The following is a 22497-nucleotide window of genomic DNA, read 5'->3' as shown; positions in this document are numbered from 1 at the left end:
CCTTTAAAAGATTCAAATACTTTACATTTGGCAAATTGCATTTCAGTTCCAATTCTAAGTTATACATTACATAGAAAATATCTACTTCTTTTCTCTCTCTTTCTCTCTCTCTATATATGGACAGATCCATTTTAATCTATTCTGACAGGATAATACATGTTTTACAAGTCCCAGTTTTCAAATTAGTTAGTAAAGCCTTCTTTCTTTGTATTAGAAAATGGTTTGGCTATAAGGAAAACATAGAGGGCTGAAAAGATAGTACAAAAAATAGGGCATTTGGCTTGGCATTTGGCTTGCACAAAGCTGACGCAAGTCCAATCTCTGGCATCTCATTTGATCCCGAGCACTGCCAAGAGTGATTCCTGTGTGCAGAGTCAAGAGTAATCCCTGAACATCATCTAGCTAGGTGGTCCCCCTCAAAAGAAACCTACCTAATACATATAAGTACAACTAAATATTAAAGGTAGTGTGTGATTCCTTAGTCTCTCTCCACCATTACTAATGTTCAATACACTGACTAAACTAAAAACACATATAACAAACATAAAATATAAAACACATTATATGACAAGTATAGAAACAAGAAACATAATGTATATTTTGATATATTTTAAAACTTTCTAAAAGATATTTTCTTCTAAAACTTAATTTTTGTAAAGGTAAAAGTTCAATATTATTATAAGTAATATTTTCTTAATATCCAATGCATGTGACTGTAGGGTTACTGCTTTATTTATTTCACAATATTCTCTTTAAGAGAGAACCACTATTGAGTTGTCCATTCTCCTGTGCTTAGAGATTTAGTTTATTGTTTCTAGTTTTTCTTTCCTTGTTTGCTATTACAAAGAGTAGGTAATAGAGTCATAGAAGTCTATAGAAAAAATGGTGAAAAGGCCAGGCTTTGATTATAATGTCATTTATAAGATTGTTCCCTTTGTATACTTCACTGGGTAAGGATCATATATAAAAGTATTAATATATATCTAGTTAGTTTTGTAGTTACATCCAGCACTGTTGAGGGGCCAATTTTGGATCTGTGCTCATGAGTGACACGGGGGGTACTTGAAGGATCACATGTGACAATGGAATTCAAAAACAGGATAGGCCACATGCCAGGTGAATAACTTAACCCTTATATCTCTGGCCCCCAATATCAGTCTTTAAATAAGCAACACCATGTACATCCATGTCGGTACATAGAATCTATTATGCTGAGTGAAATAAGTCAGAGGGAGAGAGATAGACACAGAATAGTCTCACTCATCTATGAGTTTTAAGAAAAATAAAAGATATTCTTGCAATAATTCTCAGAGATAAAAGAGAGGAGGGCTGGAAGGTCCAGCTCATGACATGAAGCTCACCATAAAGAGTGGTGAGTGATGTTACAGAAATAACTACATTGAGAACTACCATAACAATGTGATTGAATGAGGGAAGTAGAAAGCCTGTCTCGAATACAGGCGGGGGTGGGATGGAGAGGAAGGATATTTGGGACATTGGTGATGGGAATGTTGCACTGATGAAAGGGGGTGTTCTTTAAATGACTGAAACCCAACTACAATGTTTGTAACCAAGGTGTTTAAATACAGATATTAATAAAAATAAATAAGCAAGGCCGGAGAGATAGCATGGAGGTAAGGTGTTTGCCTTTCATGCAGGACGGTGGTTTGAATCCCGGCATCCCATATGGTCCCCTGTGTCTGCCAGGGGCGATTCTGAGCATAGAGCCAGGAGTAACCCCTGAGCACTGCCGAAAACCAAAAACCAAAAATAAATAAATAAATAAATAAATAAGCAAGCAATACCACAATACAATATTCTAAGATGCATGTCATAAATCTGTATGTACATAATTTTTATGTTTTGGATAATCCTTAAAATTACTGAATAAAATAACTGAATATACTAGGATGAAATATATCAAGATTTTTGTTCACAAAGCATATATATACATGAAAGGAACAAAGATAGAAATAAGAATAAGATCCATAAAAACTATAACTTATTTTGCTGTGGCACTAACATCATCCTGATATTTCTGAGACACCATATAATTATATAGTCACCATTACTAAATTATTATAATTTTTACTAATTAAATGAGAGAGATTTTATATCTATGTCTCTGATAAGTTTGTGAGATTGAATCCTTTCTAAAATCTTGTTTGATCCATTAAAATTTTATATTAAAATAGTATATAATAACATATCTGGGGCCGGGCGGTGGCGCTAGAGGTAAGGTGCCTGCCTTACCTGCGCTAGCCTTGGATGGACCACGGTTCGATCCCCCGGCATCCCATATGGTCCCCCAAGCCAGGAGCGACTTCTGAACACATAGCCAGGAGTAACCCCTGAGCATCACCGGATGTCGCCCAAAAACAAAAACAAAAAAAAATAACATATCTAATTATATATACTATTTATATGCATTTAATATGTAATTTTAGTCATTTTAATATATATTGTATAAATTTAAAATGTCCATAATCTCCATGAAACTCACCACAAAGAGTGGTGAGTGCAGTTAGGGAAATAACTACCCTACCAACTATCATGGCAATCTTCTTTTGGGGGGGGGGGGGTTAGGTCACACCTAGCAGCGCTCAGGGGTTACTCCTGGCTCTATGCTCAGAAATCCCTCCTGGCAGGCTCGGGGGACCATATGGGATGCTGGGATTCAAACCACAGTCCTTCTGCATGCAAGGCAAACGCCCTTACCGCCATGCTATCTCTATGGCCCCTATCATGGCAATATTAATGAATGAGAAAAGTAGAATGTCTTAAATACAGGCAGGGATGGGGAAGGAGGGAGGGATACTGGTGGTGAGAATGTTGCACTGGTTAAGGGAGGGTATTCTGCTTATGACAGAAACCCAACTACAATCATGCTTATAATCATGGTGCTTAAATAAAGATTTTATATTAAAAAAAAGAAAAATGTCCATAATCATATGGCTTCTAGTTGTATGTTCTTAACATTCATACTAGGGTGATTTCAGACAACAAATTAAAATACTTAAGTCAGAGATATAGGAGAGAAATAGAAAAGTTATGAAAGAGGCAATGGAAGCATCTCCAAGAAGCCATAGAGTTGTCATGCTATGCCTAATATTATGCCTAATATAAGTCATAAGGTCAGATCAAAGTGGTAAGAAGCCCTATACCTTTTCAACAATGAAAGATGAAAGTGCAGTAACACAATGCAAACGAGAGTTAAACAAATGTTCTGGGACTGCCCTACAAATTAAAAGCAAGAGAAAAAGGAAAAAAATGATCAGGTCTTGAGCAAAAATGAACTTGCATTTTCTCAGAAATAAAAAATTCTCAAGCATTTAAAAAATTTATTATTTCTATATCAGTCTTATTCAGTCCTCAACTTCTGGATCTCCAAGGATATGTGTGTATGTATGCATTTTTAATTTTAAAATTAAAAAATAATTTTTCTGGATCCAGAAAGACAGTGTAGGAGTTAAGTTACTGGCTTGCAAGTGACTGACCAGAGTTTAATCCCTAACACTGCATATGGACCCAGGAGTGATCCCTGAGTATAAAGTCTGAACAAGTCTTAAGCAGTTCCAGGACCACTTTTTTGATACCAAACCCAATAGTAATTTTCTATATTCTGAACTATTTTCTGAAATTTGTTTATGATCTCATGCTGGGCTTAGTTTGTTAAATTATGTTAAATTATTAAAACTTTATCTAATGTTTTATTATAGATTCTGTATTCTTATATTCTAGAATGTATATTTTATTCTTTAACATCAATTCAGATCATCTGTTTTGTTTTCTATTATTTTCATTCTATCCTCTGACTCTTTTAACAAATTAATTCTAATTTAAAATCCTTATTTGCTCGGGGCTAGAAAAATAGTATAGCAGGTTGAGCATTTGCCTTGCATGCTGCCAACACAGGCTCAATCATTGGCATTTCATATGGTCCCCTGAGAACTACCAGGAGTAATTCCTGTGTACAAAACCAGAAGTAACCCATGAGTACCCCAGGTGTGGCCCCAAAATAAACAAAATCTTTGTTAATACAAACATCTTGTCTCTATACTGCTATCCTTCTCTGGGATATTTTAAGCTTTTGACTATAGGTCAATGTTTTTTTTTTTCTATGTAAAACAGCATGTAATGGAATGAGGACAGAACCAGTAGGCTAGTTAATCCGATAGAACTGAGTACCTAAATACAAAGCCCCAATTCTATAGTCAAATAATTGACAAAGGAGCTTGGTACATGAAGTGGAGTAAAGATAATCTCTTCAACAAATGAGTACTGGTATGAGGGAAATGGAGAGCCTGTTTAGAGTACAGGTGGGGGTCGGGCGGGGAGGAGGGAGACTTGGGACATTGGTGATGGGAGTGTTGCACTGGTGATGGTTGGTGTTCTTTACATGACTGAAACCCAAACACAATCATGTATGTAATCAAGGTGTTTAAATAAAAAAAATGAGTACTGGGAAAACTGTATAACATTAAAAAAGAAGAAGAAGAAGAAGAAGAAGAAGAAGAAGAAGAAGAAGAAGAAGAAGAAGAAAAAGCAGTTGGAACCACATCTCACACCTTGAACAAAAGTCATTTCAATGACCTTGAAATAAGACCAGAATCAATAAAATACACTGAGAAAACTATAGGCAGAATGCTCCAAGCTTTAGACCTTAAAGATTTTCTTTTTTTAATATCTTTATTTAAACACTATGATTGTAGTTGGATTTCAGTCATGTAAAGAACACCCCCCTTCACCAGTGCAACATTTCCACCACCAGTGTCCCAAATCTCCCTCCTCCTCATCCCACCCCCGCCTGTGCTCTAGACAGGCTTTCTACTTCCCTCATTCATTCACATTATTATGATAGTTCTCAATATAGTTATTTCTCTAACTGTACTCAACACTCTTGGGTGAATAGTCTCACTCATCTATGGATTTTAAGAAAAATAAAAGACATTTTCACAATAATTCTCAGAGACAAAAGAGAAGAGGGCTGGAAGGTCTAGCTCATGACATGAAGCTCACCACAAAGATTTTCTTAATGTAATAATTCCATTAAAATGTGACAATAAAGTAAACAGACTACATCAAATTAAACAATTTCTGCATGGCTAAAGAAACAGGACTAAGATTGCAAGACACCAAATAAGTGGGAGAGAATATTTTCATCTAATACATTAGATAATAGATTAATACCCAATACATATTGGATATTAATTTTTTATCTAATGTATTGGATGAAAAATATATATCCAATATATATATATAATATCCAATATATTTGGATATTAATCTTTTATCTAATGTATTGGATGAAAATATTCTATATATCTATATATAGTACTCAGAAAATCAGCAACAAAAAAATCTAAAATCCTATCAAAAGTGGAAGAGGAACAGAATAGACACTTTTCTGAAGATATAGTGAATAGATATAGTGAATAGGCAAATGAAAAATGCTTATCAACACTTATCAGAGAAGCCCCAAATAAGATAATAATTAGATATCATCTCAAACCAGTAAAAGTGGCACATATTAAGAAAAACAAAACAAAACAAAATAAGAAACAATCTGTGTTGGCAGAGGTGTAGTGACAAGGAATGTATTCACTACTTGTAAGAACGTTGTCTGGTTCAACCCTTATGGAAAACAATAGTGATAGTTCTCAGAAAAAAATATAGACCTGTCAATACACCCAGGAATTTCACTTCTTGGTATTGCACCAGGACACAAAACACTGATTCAAAAGGGTATATATGCATCATTATTCATTGAAGTGTTTAATACAATAGCTAGGATCAGCCTTGAGGAATCAGCCCTGGAGGCCCAATAAAAGATTAGTGGATAGTGAAGGTGCAGTATGGCATCAAGATGGAATACTATGCAGCTTCAGGGAATGAAAAATCCCACAATTTCTAACTTGGGATATTTCATTCAATTTCTAAACTTGGTTGAGACATGGAAGATATCATGACAAGTAAAGTAAGTCAAAAGGACAAAGGACATATACTGGATGATTTCACTTCTCTGTAGTACACAGAATAACAAGACAGAGAATACAATGCATCAATGGGGAATAACTATATTACCCATGATCCTAGATTACAGAAATGAGGACAGGGAAAGAAAAAGGCAGATGAGTAAGAAGAGGCAGGCAGAGGGTGACAGGGGCAAAGACCTCAGGAATATTGGTGGTGAAGATGTGTAATATATTATTTATATTATATAATGATGTATAATCATAATACATGTCACATAATATACATATTTTATAAATACATATAATTATAATTATAATGTAATGTATGTATAATTATATGCAATATGGAATACAATATATAATATATAAACCATAGTATCATCACTATTGAAAGCATGAGTCCCAAACTAGCTATGCTGCTCAGGACAAACCTGGGTTCAATCCCTGGTTTCCCATATGGTCCCGCAAGCCAGGAGCGATTTCTGAGTGCATAGCCAGGAGTAACCCGAGTGTCACTAAAAAAAAATGCTGGTTATGGAGGCAAGCTGGGAGATGAAAGGAAAATTGGGAGTATTTGTGAGGGAAAGTTGATACTTCGACTGGTGCTGAAACAATGAATGCCTAAAACACTGTTATGAAAAACTTTGTAATTCATGGTGTCTTAATTAAAAAAAAAAGAACATTAAATAAAAGAATAGGGGCTGGAATGACAGCACTGTGGGTAGGCATTTACCTTGCACACAACCAACCAGGGTTCAATCCCCAGCATCCCCTAAAGTCCCAGAGCCTACCAGGCGTAGAACCAGGAGTAGCCCCTGAGCACCACTAGGTGCGGCACCCAAAAACTTATATCTTATATTCTTTAACAGTTTATGTTCTGTTAAGACTGGCAATGAAAATATTATCACATGGTCCCCAAGCACCATTAGAAGTGATGCTCAAGTACAGAGCTGTGAGTAGCCCCATAGACACTCCTCAGTGTGGCCCCAAATCTAAAACAAAAACAAAATTATTGGTGGATAACTTTGATTTTCCTAGACTTATAATTTAAGATAACATGGATTCATTTTATTCCCTTACTCTGGATTGTGTCCTTAAGTTATAAAAATGGTTTTAATGAGGTAATAGACAGATTATTGGTGTTGTCAGATCTCTTTATACACCCCCATCTTTCATATTGCACAACTTCTAGGTTAACTGCTCAGTTATCACCATTTCATTAAACTGCTCTAAAGTTTTGTTTATGTATAATATAGAAGTTAGCCAAGAACTCAAGGACCAAATTAACTTTTTTTTTTAGTTTTTGGGTTACATCTGGTTGTGGTAAGAGCTAACTCCTGCCTCTATTCTTAGGGATCACTCTTAGCTGTGTACTGGGAAGCATATGATGTGAATGAGGGTCGGCTACATGCAAGGCTATTACTGTACTATTACTCTGCACTCAAATAAACTTTTTAAAAACGTTGAGGGAGGGAATAAATTTCTTTATTCTTTTATTCTTTCTTTTATTGTATTCTGCTCTTCTGAATTTATTCTTATTAAATGCCTGTTATACCATCCTTCTTGAGACAATGCTCTGATTTTATATTTTATCCAGTTTCTTCTTTCTTTCTTTCTTTCTTTCTTTCTTTCTTTCTTTCTTTCTTTCTTTCTTTCTTTCTTTCTTTCTTTCTTTCTTTCTTTCTTTCCTTCCTTCCTTCCTTCCTTCCTTCCTTCCTTCCTTCCTTCCTTCCTTCCTTCCTTCCTTTCTTTTTCTTTCTTTCTCTTTCTTTCTTTCTTTCTTTCTTTCTTTCTTTCTTTCTTTCTTTCTTTCTTTCTTTCTTTCTTTCTTTCTTTCTTTCTTTCTTTCTTTCCTTTCTTTTTCTTTCTCTCTCTTTCTTTCTTTCTTTCTTTCTTTCTTTCTTTCTTTCTTTCTTTCTTTCTTTCTTTCTTTCTTTCTTTCTTTCTTTCTTTCTTTCTTTCTTCCTTTTTTTCATTCTTTCTCTCTCTTTCTTTCTTTTCTTCCTTTATTTTTCTTCTTTTTTTTTGTTTGTTTATGGGCCACACCCAGTGACACTCAGTGTTTACTCCTGGCTATGCACTCAGAAATCGCCCCTGGCTTAGGGGACCATATGGGACACCAGTGGAATCAAACCAAGGTCCATCCTAGGTTAGGGCGTGGAAGACAAACACTCTACCACTTGCGCTGCCACTCTGGCCCCTATTTTATCCAGTTTTTATGGCTGTTTATGAAGGTAAGTCTAATACCAGCTATGGCATCACAACTAGAACCCCAAAATATCTTTTAAATGTACCATTTTAAGGGGGAGGTTAAATCCACAGTACTCAGGGACTACTCCAGACAGTAAGCAAAGAACCATGTGATTCCAATGATCAAACCCAGGCTACCTGCATGCAAATTACATACTCAACCTTTTCAGTCATCTTTCAACCCTAATAGAATAATTCATATTGAACGAGAAAATAAACTGTAATAGCCAATTAAAGAATTTCTATCTGGTCAATAATTTTATATTACCAGTATTGATTTCTATGATCCATTAGGCAAACATTTTTACTTTAATAAAAGTAACAAACATATTTATCTTTTAAACTCAAATTTATAATCAAAGATAAAGTATACAACCAATTAACCAAGACATGCCCAATGCAAAACCACAGCAAACAAATACCTTAGCAAATACCTTAGCTTATGTGTTTTACCATCACAGACAACAATATGGTATCAGAGCAGAAACAAAGGAAATGTAAACTAAAAGTGAACAGAGAAATTACAGATGTCTCTTTGTGAAAATCAGCAGATAAAATGAATTTAATGACTTGAACACTGATTTTATCTTTGCATGATTTTATCATTTTCAAAGTAGGAATGTTACATTTTTAAAAATCCTATACAGTCATAGTGTGAAAAAGAAAAGAAGACACACACACACACACACACACACAGAAGAGGGTGAGTGTTAGGGGCAGGTCATCAGGGAGGGTGAGAGGAAAACTGTTGACATTGGTGGTGGGAAATGTGTACTGCTGAAGGTTGTTGTACACTGTATGACTGTAAATCAATCCTGGACAACTTCATTTGTGGAAAAAAAAACCTGTAGTATGAACAAACTTGTAACCACTATGTTTAAAATCCTATATAGTATTTACCACCATACTAGTTTTATATTTTATATTGAACATATACTTAGTAAATGTCTTATGATCATGATGATTTTTATTCTTATTATCCTGAATATGAAAACATTTTATGAATGCATAATACTTTACTAGTCATTTATGCTTTTATAGATTCACATGACTTTCTTCTGTAAAACGAAAAAAATCTGTAATGCAAAAAAGTGGAAAGTGTACTTCCTGTTCTGAAGCAAATCACTGAGAACATGTAATTAAGTGTTAAATTGAGCAGAATAAACTCTGAATGCTATATGATTTTAGAAGAAAAGGTTACGAGGCCAAAATAGTCAGGAAAGGCGTCATAAAAGAGGTAGAACTTGCTGGGTGACCTTCATTAGACCCCAACAACATCATCAAAATGTTTTCAAGTGGTTAAAGTTTGAAATGAGGTAATATAAAGTTCTCTACAAACAACAATCAAATCTCCCAGACCTCCATAGAATCAGAAATTCTCATAACGAGAAATAAAAACTCTTCCTTGCTTTCCTCAACTTGTTTTCAGGTGAAATGTCAACTCCAAGGAGCCATCTCATTAACACAGAAATGTCTTTGAGGTATTCAGTCATGGCCCTGTCTGACATTTCACCAGATTGAAACCAAGATGCCAAAGAATCAGATTCAAATATTAATGAGGAAAAGGTCACGATGAGGTAATCACCAAAGTTGTATTAGTTCCTGTTTTCTGTCCCTATCCAATCCCTCTCCCTTTCTCCCAAACTCTTACTACATACATTTACAGTCACTGGCTTAATTTCAACATCTATCTTCTAATCTGTAAAGTGTATTTTAAGTGGAGGCCTCCCAGACTCTGAATCCATAAATTCAAAGGTAAGCTATAGAGAAATCAGATGAAAATAAAAGAGAATCAGTTAAAACCTACATCCCCTTTTGACATTTAACTATTAGAATTTTCTTTCTTTTTTTTTTTTTTTTAAAAAAAAGGTGGGGGAGAATAGAAAAAGAAAAAAAAAGAAGTTTCTTTCAAACTTTCCAATAAGCATTTAATAATGTGACAAAGCCGAGCATATTAAAATATTAACCAAAGCTTCCAGGAAAACCTCTATAATCTCAATTGTTTATGCAAGACCTTTACAAACCTCATAAAAAATTAAGTGGACTTGGAAAAAATACACCACAGCCACAGGAGAAAGTTTACAAAACACAATAGTACAGACGCCTGACTGTCTGCCAGCCAGTTGCTTTTAACTTCCACATTCAACTTATTACTAAGTTCCTAACTGGTCAATACCCTAAAAAGAGCATTTCTCCTCCCTAACACCTCATTAGCCTAAGTTCTTTTTCACTTTTTTTTTTTTTAAGCTAAAGTATCCTGTAGGTGCTTTGGTTCATTATTCTCTGCCAATATCTAATACTCTATTTCAGAATACTGAAACTTTAGGACTCTTTAAGGTAAATCATTTAAGGTTTCATTTAAAGAATTTAACCTGTTCTTTAGTTAATCTCATTACAGAATAATGCTCTATGGACCAGGATTCATATTAGGAGAGGTAGTAGTGAAAAAAAAACGTATACAATTGAAATAATTTAGAACTTTAGATCATACTAAGGATTCATTCTGGTCCAATAGTTTTTATGGTCTTAAGGAAAATTACTTAATCTTGGTTAGACTTAGCTTCCTTGTCAGTAAAAAAAAAAAAAAAAGCTACAGGTAATAGTATCAACCCTGTAGAAATCATATGCAATTAATTAAATAATGCATTACAAAGGATCCTAAACAATGTCTAAAAAGAAAAGTAGCTCAATGAATGTAAATGATAAATACTTTATTATAAAATGTTCCTGTATTGTTAGTATAGTGCCAAAAGCTCAAAAAAGTAAATCTTTATGTTAAGTGTATGTATAAATTTATTTGAATTTATGTGAATCAGAATTACCATTTCTTGAAATGATCACAGAAAACCTTAACATACAAATTCTAATGTGGATTAGACTTAATCAACTTTAATACAGTTAGAAATCAACTCTGACTAAATCATGGTGAAGGAAGTTTAGTAGTGAAGGAATTTATTATACTGAATCTTCACTTAGAAGACAAATGTTCAACCATTGATATTTCAAGAAAACACAATGAATATTCCCCACATCTCCATTTTCCTCCTTTTGAGTGACCCAGCTATAAAAGGGAAAACTTTAACCATAGTGTGTTTGTGAAAAAGCCCTAAAATATGTTAACAATTAGAGAAGAGGAAACCTGAAAGACGGCCTTATTAATTAAGGAACTTCCTATCAAAAAACTCATTAAAAGGTAATGAGACCAAATGGCTATTAAAGTAAATACACACTGAATAAAGGTCGCCTGGCTAATAGCTCCTCAAAGCAGCTTTTTATAAATACATTCAACAATGAAAATGCAGAAGAAAATGAAAAGCCACAATAATGTTAAAGTCAATTGACAAAATTAAAGATGAAGTTATCCTAGACAGAAAGAAGCTAATCTGATGAAGGGTTAATACCTAAGATTTACAAGGCACTGATTGAACTTCACAAGGGGGAAAAAAAAAAAAAACACGAACCCCATCCAAAAATGGGGAGAAAAAATGAACTGACATTTCCTCAAAGGAGAAATACAGATGCCAAAAGGCGCATGAAAAAATGTTCCACATCATTCCAAATCATCAGAGAGTTGCAAATCAAAACAAGGAGATATCATCTCACACCACAGAGACTGGCATACATCACAAAGAACAACAACAATCAGTGCTGGCATGGATGTGAGGAGAAAGGGACTCTCATTCACTGCTGATGGGAATGTCATCTAGTCAAGCCTTTCTGGAAAATAATATGAATATTCCTCAAAAAGCTAGAAATTGGGGGCCGGGCGGTGGCGCTAAAGGTAAGGTGCCTGCCTTGCCTGCACTAGCCTTGGACGGACCGCGGTTCAATCCCCCGGTGTCCCATATGGTCCCCCAAGCCAGGAGCAACTTCTGAGCGCATAGCCAGGAGTAACCCCTGAGCGTTACCGGGTGTGGCCCCCCCCAAAAAAAAAGCTAGAAATTGAGTTTCCATATGGCCTATCAATGCCACTCTAAAGATATACCCTAGGAACACAAAAACCCAATGCAAAAATGCCATCTGCACTCCTATGTTCATCGCAGCACTGTTTACAATAGCCAGAATCTGGAAACAAACCAGGTGTCCGACAACAGATAGGTGGCTAAAGAAACTGTGGTACATTTACACAATGAAATACTATATAGCCATTAAAAAATAAAATAATAAAATTTGTTTTTCCATGGATGGACATGAAGATTATATGCTGAGTGAAATGAGCCAAAGGGAAAGAGACAGACATAGAATAATTTCACTCATTTGTGGGATATAAGAAAAAAAAGTGATAGTATGGTAATAACACCCAGAGAGGATAGACATAAAGATCAGAAAATCCAGCAAGGGTGGAAAAGCTCGCCACAGCAGTGAGTGAATGTACCTGAAGTAGAGAAGGGTTTACTAGAACAACAAGAGTTGGCACTGACCACTCTCGACAAGAACTCAATGCTAAAAGAACAACATGTAAGATGCCACTCCATTAGCAACAATGCAAAGCAGTGTCAAAAAGAGAGGAGGAGGAAGACGAAGAAGAAGAAGAAGAAGAAGAAGAAGAAGAAGAAGAAGAAGAAGAAGAAGAAGAAGAAGAAGAAGAAGAAGAAGAAGAAGAAGAAGAAAAAGAAGGAGAAGAAGGAGAAGAAGAAGAAGAAGAAGAAGAAGAAGAAGAAGAAGAAGAAGGAGGAGGAGGAGGAGGAGGAGGAGAAGGAGGAGGAGAAGGAAGAGGAGGAGAAGGAAGAGGAGGAGAAGGAAGAGGAGAAGGAAGAGGAGGAGAAGGAGAAAGAGAAGAAGAAGAGGAAGAAGGAGGAGGAGAAGGAGAAGAAGAAGGAGAAGACGAAGAAGAAGAAGAAGAAGAAGAAGAAGAAGAAGAAGAAGAAGAAGAAGAAGAAGAAGAAGAAGAAGAAGAAGAAGAAGAAGAAGAAGAAGAAAAGGAGAAGAAATAGAAGAAGAGAAATTGCCTGAGAGAGAGAGAGAAATTGCCTGTTCTAGAGCCTAGAGACAGGTGGGGGTGGGAGGGAAACAGGAATCTTGGTGGTGGGAGGGGTGCAGTGGTGAAGAATAGGGTACATGTTATGAATGAAATCCAACAATAAACAATTTTGTAATCACTGTGCTTAAATAATTCTTTAAAAAGGGGGCAGGGGAAGAAGCTGATCTGAAAAAATTCCTAGAATTTAGACTATGGATAACAAAAACATTCTTTTTTTTTTTTTAATTTTTATTGTGATCAATGTAAATTACAAGTCTTTCACAGTTATATTTAAGGTACATAGTGATAGTGAACTAGGACCATTCCCACCACCAGTGTTGTCTTTCCTCCACCCTTGTTCCCAGCATGCATTCCATAGCTCCCCTCTTTGTTCCCTGGACTGCTAGTGTAACAGGTCCTTTTGTATATAACTTGTTGTAGATTGGGTATCAAGATTCTGTTGTCCTTGACTTTGGTTTTGGTGTTTAGATCTGATCACTTTTTTATTTTCACTTAAAATCATGTGACTGTTTGCTCCTGATACCAACCATACCCCCACCCCTGAATTTATGAGGCAGAACAAGATGATTCTAGTTCCTGTGATTCTATTGGAGAAAAAAAAGAGAGAGGAAAAAAAAGCTGGGAGGAGTGCATCTAGGGAGCTATCAATATCAATTTAAAAGAAGAAAGGGAAAAGAAAAAACAAACAAAACCCCCAAAATAAGCAACAAGAAAAAACACAACAGCAACAATAAACAACAACTAAACAACAACAAGAAAGAAGACAAAGGAAAAAGAAAGGTGAGAGGGCTTGTGTGGCAAGTATTTGTTGTTAACTTGTTTGTTGGTTGTTTTTTGCGTAGGCACAGTACATATTGGGGGAATTAGAAAAGAAATTTCCTTGGTCTAAGAGATATAGGGTTTCTCTACCCTTGAAGCATAATGTCATGGGAATAACTACAGGGTCCAGACATGCTCAATGTCGAACCCCAAGGTCTTTCTATGATGTCAGGAAACATTCTGATCAGTTCTGATTGTCAAATCAATCTTCTATCAGTAGAGATCTTGGTATCTGCACAGATCCTAGGATGAAGTCTAGCATAGAGTCTTTCTTTGCCATTCCAGAAGTTCTGCTCTGTCACAGTTGTTGTAATCAATCATCTGTAATTAGTGATTTTAGGATGAAGCCTAGGATAGAGTCTTTACTTATGGTTCTAGAAGTTCTGCTCAGTTGCGATTGTCAACAAACATTCTTAAAAAAAGTCTTCTAGCGCTGTATGCTTTTCTCAGAGATACTGAACATTGTGTAATGGAGAAACAGGCAAGTCTTACCCCTATCTCCTACTTCTGCTGCAAATTATTAAAAATAGTTTTCCAGATCACAAGTGGCTCCTTACCTGCCACTTAGCTTCCTCCCTCCCTCCCTTCTTCCTTCATTTCTTCTTCCCTCCCTCCCTCTTTCCTCCCTTCTTCCTTCCCTCCCTTTCTTCCCTTCCTTTCCTTCCTTCCTTCCTTCCTTCCTTCCTTCCATCCTTCCTTCCTTCCTTCATTCCTTCCTTCCTTCCTTCCTCTCAGTTTTCTTTTCTTCTGTTTTTGGATTTTTTTTTTTTTTTTTTTTTTTTTTGCTTTTTAGGTCACACCAGCGGTGCTCAAGAGTTACTCCTGACTTTCCGCTCAGAAGTCACTCCTGGCAAGCTCAGGGAACCATATGGGACTCCGGGATTCAAACCAGGGTCCGTTCTGTGTTGACCAAATGCAAGGCAAACACCTTAACATTATGCTATCACTCCACCCCTCCCTTTTTTTGAAACTGTGCCCAGAGTTGATTTCTGGCTCTTGGTAGACTAGAGAGACTATATGTGGTGAAAGGATCAAATCTAGATCAACTGAGTAAGAGGCATGTGTGCTACCAACTGTACTACATTTCTGTCCCAAGCAGTATCATTTTTATTTAGTCAGCATGAAATTACCAAGTTATTCATGACTGAATTTCAGGTATACACTGTTCCAACATAAATCCTTTTACCAGGTCTACTTCTCTTCACTTATTTCCCCCCACTATATTTGCCTCCCACCTACCAGTCAGCTTTTAAGAGAAGCACAATTTTTAAAATATATAAGTTGGGGGCCGGAGTGGTGCCGCCTGCCTTGTTCACACTAGCCTATGACAGACTGTGGTTCAATCCCCCAGTGTTCCATATGGTCCCCCAAGCCAGGAGCGATTTCTGAGCACAAGCCAGGAGTAACCCCTGAGCATCACTGGGTGTGGCCAAAACACACACACACACACACACACACACACACACACATACACACACACACAAAGGAAGTTGGGAAAGAGTGATAGCACACCAGGAAGGGCGTTTGCCTTGCATGCAGCCAACCCAGGTTCGATCCTGGCATCCCATATAGTCCCCCCGAGTTTGCTAAGGGTAATGATAGAGCCACCAGGTGTGGCCCCAAAACTAAACAAAATTTATCTAAGAATTGCACTGCTATTGATAGTTTCATACATAAAGCATTGCCATCTTTCAGAACCTTGTCCCTCCCTCCACCTAGTTGAATGCTTCTTTTCATCACAGTTGTTGCCCTTTTCCTGTCCTATACCCCTCAGGTGGCATGTATCATACTGAATATCAGTTCTCATATTCTTCGGTTCAACTGTTCTGGGGTATTCATTATTCCACATTATATTGCTTTATACATTGTGTATAAGAGAGATTGTTCTGTGTCTGTATCTCTTCCTCTGACTAATTTCACTCAGGGGTTACCCCTGGCTCTATGCTCAGAAATCACTCCTGGCAGCTCAGGGGACCATATGGACTACTGGGATTTAAAGCACTGTCCTTCTGCATGCAAGCAAAACACCCTACTCCATGCTATCTCTCTGGCCCAGCATGATACTTTCTAGGCCCCTCATGTAGCAGTAAATTTCATGACTTTATATTTTTCTTCTAGCCTTATAATATTCCATTGTGTCTATGTACCATCCTTTCTTTTTCCAGACATCTATTCATGGATACTTGGGTTGTTTCCAGATTTGGCCATTGTGGATGGTACTGCAAGAACATAGATGTGTAATTTATGTAACTCCTTTCACATTGAAGGCTATAGTATTGCTGACACAGTTGATCATAATACATTATTTCATTAAGGATGAGTCAAAGGAGCACAGCAAAGATGGTGTTAGAGTGGCAGTTGTTTGCATAGGCCCAGCAAAATATAGTTTTCAATATTTTTGTTTGTTTTTGGTTTTTTGGGCCACACTTGGTGACATTCAGTGGTTCCTCCGGGCTACGTGCTCAGAAATTGCTCCTGGTTGGGGGACCATATTAGATGCTGGCGGATCGAAACGTGGTCTGTCCTAGGCTAACGCAAGCAAGGCAGATAGATGACTTATGCCTTGCACCACTGCTCTGGCCCCAGTTTTCAGTATTTGTAAGCCAAAAAAAAACATTCAATACTATTTAATCACTTTCATGCATAAAATATATGATGTTGTGGCATTTTCCCATCTTTAAATATTTTGCTATAATGTTAATTTTGTTATATATTTATAGTGTTATTTATATAATATGTTAATTTCAACCTTTTAATTACAAATGTCTATATTTCAGTAGTTATAAATTTGCCTTAGACATATAAAAGTCTTTTAGATATAATTTTTAAAAGTTTTTTTTTTTTTCAGACATTTGGGGGGGGGTTGGCTTTGGGCCACACCTGGTGGTGCTTAGGGGTTAACTTCTAGCTCTGCACTCAGAAATTACTCCTGGCAGGCTTGGGAGACCATATGGGATGCTGGGGATAGAATCTGGGTCAGTCAAATGCTCTGGCTGCTGTGCTATCGCTCCGGGCCACTGTTCCTTTATTTTAGTGGTGGTGGTGGGGGCGGTGTTTAGTATTGGTAGTACTCAGAGGCTATTTACAATTCCAAGGCAAACCCCTACCTACTGTGAAATCACTGGGGCCCATACTTCCAAAAAGGCTTCAACCAGAAACCCAGTAAGGCAATTTGGTGCAAATCATACATACTCTTATCTTGCTAGAAAAGATTATTAGTGGCAACGACATAAATGACTGCTGTGGCATTGCCAGTGAGAGGGCATTTAGAATTTACAGAGAAGCTCCAAGAGGCAAGATCACTAAATCAGAGGTGGCACTTACAACTTTGTCAGATTTTATTTCTGCTTAGTCCACTAACTTCTGGGACCCTTTAGTTAACTGACAGCAATAATTAAATGTCATAAGCCTCCTTATTATATTTTTATCATGTCTATCAAATATCTCTGGAGAATCTAGTTTTGAGTCCATTGTATATTATAGCATCTTCTTTTAAAAGGTCAGAATTTTTTTTAGACTATAAAATAAAAACAAAAGATTCTGGCATGATCAGAAGAGTGTCCATTAAAAGAAAGCTTTTTTGGTTTGTTTGTTTTCCCTACATCAGCAGGTTTTAAATTTTAGTATACAATGAATCCCCTTGAAGAGTTATTAAAAGATTTTACATTGAAAAGCCAAACTTCTGATTCAATATGCTTAGTAGGGTCCCCTAGCTTTTACATTGTTAACAAGTTCTAAGATGATGCTGACAATGTTGATCCAAGAACTACACTTTGAAAAACTCAAATAATATTTCTCTTACATACTCTTAAATCAGTTTAGTTATGTTTTTGCTCAGATATTTCTTCATAATCTGAACATAATCAATTCACATTCTCACATCTTTTTATGGGCATATTTGTTTTTTGTGTTTTGTTTTTGGGTCACACCCCGGCAGTGCTCAGGGGTTACTCCTGGCTCCTTGCTCAGAAATCACTCCTGGCAGGCTTGGGGGACCATATGGGATGCCGGGATTCGAACCAATGACCTTCTGCATGAAAGGCAAATGCCTTACCTCCATGCTATCTCTCCAGCCCCATTACAGGCATATTTGATGTAAAGAACCTACTTAACATTTCCATTCTTTGTTTTCAGTGCTTATTGAGGAATGAACAAAAATAGGATACAAGTGGTAGATCATTAATAACATAACCAATATGACAGCTTTTATTCTTTTTTAATTATCTTGATGTTTTGTTTATTTGGAGGTCATGCACATGATGTTTTGCAGTTACACCTAGTTTGACATTCAGAAATCACTTCTAGGGGTACTCTGGGGATCACGAGATAATGAAGATTGAATATGGGTAGGCTGCATGCAAGGCAAGTGCAGCCCCAATTTGTTTAGTTTTTATCTCTCTTACCCAAGAATGCTTGATGATGGTAGGGACACCTTGCACTTCTGGAGTTTTAAACAGGGCCCTCCAGCATACGAAGTATGTGCTTCACTTCTCTAAGTTACCTTTTCAGCCAAAGAGACCAACTTATCTTTTTTTTTTTTTTAGATCTAGTTTAATCAAGTTAAAAGGAAACTCAAGATTTTGTCATGCCTAATTTACAATTAAGCCAGTATATGAGATCGCTTTTGTGTCCTTGCCCCAACATTAAGAGGACTCCAAATTTTTGCACTGATTATTCTACTAAACAATTTTAATGCTTAAAAACAAAACTCATAACAATATCAGAATTGCTATAAAGGTCAAAAAAACTTTGGATTGACTATGCAGACTTCCCAAAACTCTTGAAAAACAGCTATTGGCTCCATCTCAACTAAATGAATAGGGTCTCTAACTGTCCAATTAATAGTTGTCCAAAACACCAGTTTTATAAATACTATCCACAGCCAAAAGAAAAAAAAAAGGCGGGGGGGGGGGGGGGAGGAGAGAAAGAAACCTACTTTTGAGTTTGAGTATTTAACTCCAGTTAGCTAATGTGACAAGAAGACAAAGAACCTGTCATTTCCACATAACCTGCACAGAGGCCCTCTGCCCAGGGATGTTCTTATGCTAAGAGAACAGCTTTTCAAGGAATAGATGTGCTTAGTGTCAATCAACTACCTTTAGAAATTAATGGCCTCTACTAGCTTGGCTTAGTTACTTTCTATGCCAACTTCTTGGCTAGCAAACTTCAATTCAAGGCAGTTTGACAGACTTAAGATAAAGGATACAATCTTCAAGTCCATAAAAATTCTTCAGCTGACTGAACCTGCCTCCACTTTGCCCAAACTTCGCTCAATTCAAGCTGCTTTGGTTTGCAAAGGATCAATATTCACACAATTACTGTTACAAATATCTATGACCTGACAGTTTCTTTTCTTGTCCTGACCTAGTTCAAAACTCTGGCCTTGGCTTGAATACCTGATATTAAGTATTCTGTTACTGTGTGAAAGGAAACATTTTTGTAAAGGGTATCAAAAATGCTGGGTTTCTTATTATTTTCAAGTCAAGAAAAACTTGCTCCACATTCAGCTAAATTAAATAAGTTAATAACCTGTCTGAAGTTTGTACCCCAAATGTTCTTTGGCATTTTCTAAGCAATATTGTAATCAACAGCCAATCATTGTGGGCACTGTAGGGGAGAAGGGATAAAAAGCAGTGGTGAAGAGAAGTAAAGTATTACATAAAAATCAAAAATCTGTTTTTGAAAAGTATCTGGTAAACTCTTTTCAAATGTACTGACACCAGTTTGAAATATCTAAAAAGCATTTCCAAGTTTTTTCTCTTTTTTTTCCTGGTTTGTTTGCTTTTTGTATTCAATCATAAGCAGACGCTACAACCTCACTGCCTCTAAGCATTCAAAGTCTTAAAATCTTCAAACTACAGAATCTAGAATTAATCATACCATCATCAAAGTCTGGCAGCTGTAGAAGAACACTACTCCCCCTCAAAAGTGAAATTTCTAACTAGCATAAACCTTTAAAATAAAGCAGTTAGAATTCCAGAACCATAAGCAACAAGCATAATTTATATGGAATAGAGCCAAATAGTAGTAATAGTTTTAATTCTGTAGTAAAGTGCAGAGAAAAGGTGAATTCCCAGGAGATTTTTGGAGGCTTATATTTAGAATTCTAAAGGTAAAAGCAAAATTCTTGACCAACATTATTCTATTCAAACAACATGCTAGGTTATGTTTCAAACAAAGGATTGCCAAGTCTTTTGACAACTAAGATTAAAACTTATTTCTTACTTAAGCTACAGGTCAGTCTGAAGCATCACTTTTTTTTTTTTTTCAGGGACATCCTGCCTCTGGGAAGAGGGCAGATGGTCACAGCAGACAAATGTGTTGTTTCATAAGGAATTTGCTTGGACCGGTAACATCAATCCTTTCTATTCACATTTCCCTGGACACAGGAAGTCATACAGCCAAACTTGATGTCATTGGGAGAAGGATTACAATGCTCTCATAGGGAGAGGCAGCAAATAATTGGGGAGCATAATAAACACCACAATGCCAACTAGATACAATTATTTGCTTTTTCCTTTGCAAACAAATACACACACCCTGATCCCCAGGGAGATAACCCCCAAATTTCCTCTCCAATCATAATTCAAAAAGTCAAGAAAATTGTTATAGACTGTTTTAAAACCCAGATGTAACACTTCTTACTCTGGAGACCAATAAACTAAAAAGATAAGTTAGCCATTCCACCAATATCTGAATAATTGCCGAATAAGAATACAATGGTAATAAATCTCCAGTTTGGAAAAGGGAAAGAGTAGGAAACACAGAACAGTTGTTTAACCATGTAAATACTGAAATTTCACTGGCAAAGAATTATGAGAGCTACTTGACTAGGATTTGTGAATATTCCATCATCACATGGGTCGTAGTTTTGCTCTGACTAGTTCAGCTCCCAAATTTATTGTTCTCTGAGGCTGATGGCTTTGCCCTCCAAAAGGTCCCTTTATTTTTCTTGACCCTACATGGATCTATTAAGAAGTTAGTGTAGAATATGGCCCACCAGTATTATCTAGATAGCAAACAGGGCCAGAGAGATAGCACAGCAGTAGGGCATTTGCCTTGCATGTAGCTAACCCAGAAGGGACCCAGTTTGATTCCGGGCACCAATATGGTCCCCTAGCATGCTAGGAGTGATTTCTGAGTACAGAGTACAGGTCCCTAGCATTGCTAGGTGTGGCCCAACAACCAGCCAACCAGTCAATCAATCAATCAAGTTAAAAAAAGATAGCAAACAGCTTTCTTAGGTTGCTTCTATTCACAGAAAGTAGGGAGCACAGAAGTTGACAAAAATAATTCTCTCAATGCCTTTGTCTTTTATTAAATTGCAATAATCCAGTTATGCCAGTACCCAAACACACAATTATTTCTGAGATATGTGCCTTACTTTGGACTGAATTACAACAGTAACTGAGGTAAAAAAAGTTTTTGTTGGAAAACCAAGAGATTCAGTCCATTTATTTCTGCCTATCCTGAGCCATTTTATCCAAATAAAGGATTTAATAAATAACCAATTTATGGAATCTAAAGTTTTACTAACAGTGCTGACTTTTTATTGATGTGGACTATGAAACTCATAGATGAATATAATGGATTACTGTCTATTCAATTAATTTTTCAATGATACTTTTTATCAGTTGAAAATAAGACATGGAGCTAATTCAGAAGTAAGGCACTTGCCATCTGTGAGGCTGACCTTAATTTGATTCCAAACCCTAATATGGTCCTCAAATCATTGGTAGGAGAGATCCCTGTATAGTCAGGAGTGAGCCATGAGCAGCCAGGTGTAGTTTGGATACAAAAAGAAAAAAAGGAAAAGAAACATGAGAAATTGGCCTGGCCCTTTCTTTCTCCCCCTTTTCCTTTACTCCCTACTTAGAAAAAGGCCAGTTCTTCCAATTATTTTGTAATCAGCAAAAGTCAATAGTAATCAAATGAAAACTGGTTATATTTTATATCCTAAACTTTGTCTACTGCTATATACTCATGTGATACATTAGCAGACTTACAGTTCCCTCCAGGTTACAAATTTATTCAACATTTTGTCAAGGGGAACTACCTTCAACCAGTCCTAAAGTCATATAGTTCTGAACTCTTTGTGTTTATATATAACAATATTTCATTCTTTTATCAATTTCTTTGTCAGTCAGTTTATACTGTTATGATACAGTAACAAACAACCTAAATCCTAGTAGTTAAAACAAAGGCTTAAGGGCCTGAGAGGTTGCATTAGAGGTAAGGCATATTACCTTGCAAGCTCTAGCCTAGGATGGACCACAGTTTGATCCCCTAGAGTCCTGTGTGGTCCCCCCAAGCCAGGGGCTAGGAGGGTCAAATGGGTGTGCACCCCAAAAAACCCCAAAACCAAAGGCTTAATCCCCAATTCAAAACTAACTACTGTTGGAAGGAACAGATGATTTCCTTGATTTACATTATTTATGCATGTCATTATTATATATAACAAATTAGAAAAGA

The 22497-nt window shown here is 36.5% G+C and overlaps 1 protein-coding gene across 1 annotated transcript in view; it reads right to left on the bottom strand.

Annotated features, from left to right (window-relative positions):
• Nucleotides 1-22497, bottom strand: part of EXOC6B (exocyst complex component 6B) — a 604019-nt gene that overhangs the window by 173129 nt on the left and 408393 nt on the right. The gene's annotated exons all lie outside the window — the stretch shown is intronic.

Source organism: Suncus etruscus, chromosome 12 (assembly GCF_024139225.1).
Source record: "Suncus etruscus isolate mSunEtr1 chromosome 12, mSunEtr1.pri.cur, whole genome shotgun sequence".
Classification (NCBI taxonomy): Eukaryota; Metazoa; Chordata; class Mammalia; order Eulipotyphla; family Soricidae; genus Suncus; species Suncus etruscus.
Note: the sequence above shows the minus strand (reverse complement) of the source record. Positions and strands in the feature narration are given on the sequence as shown.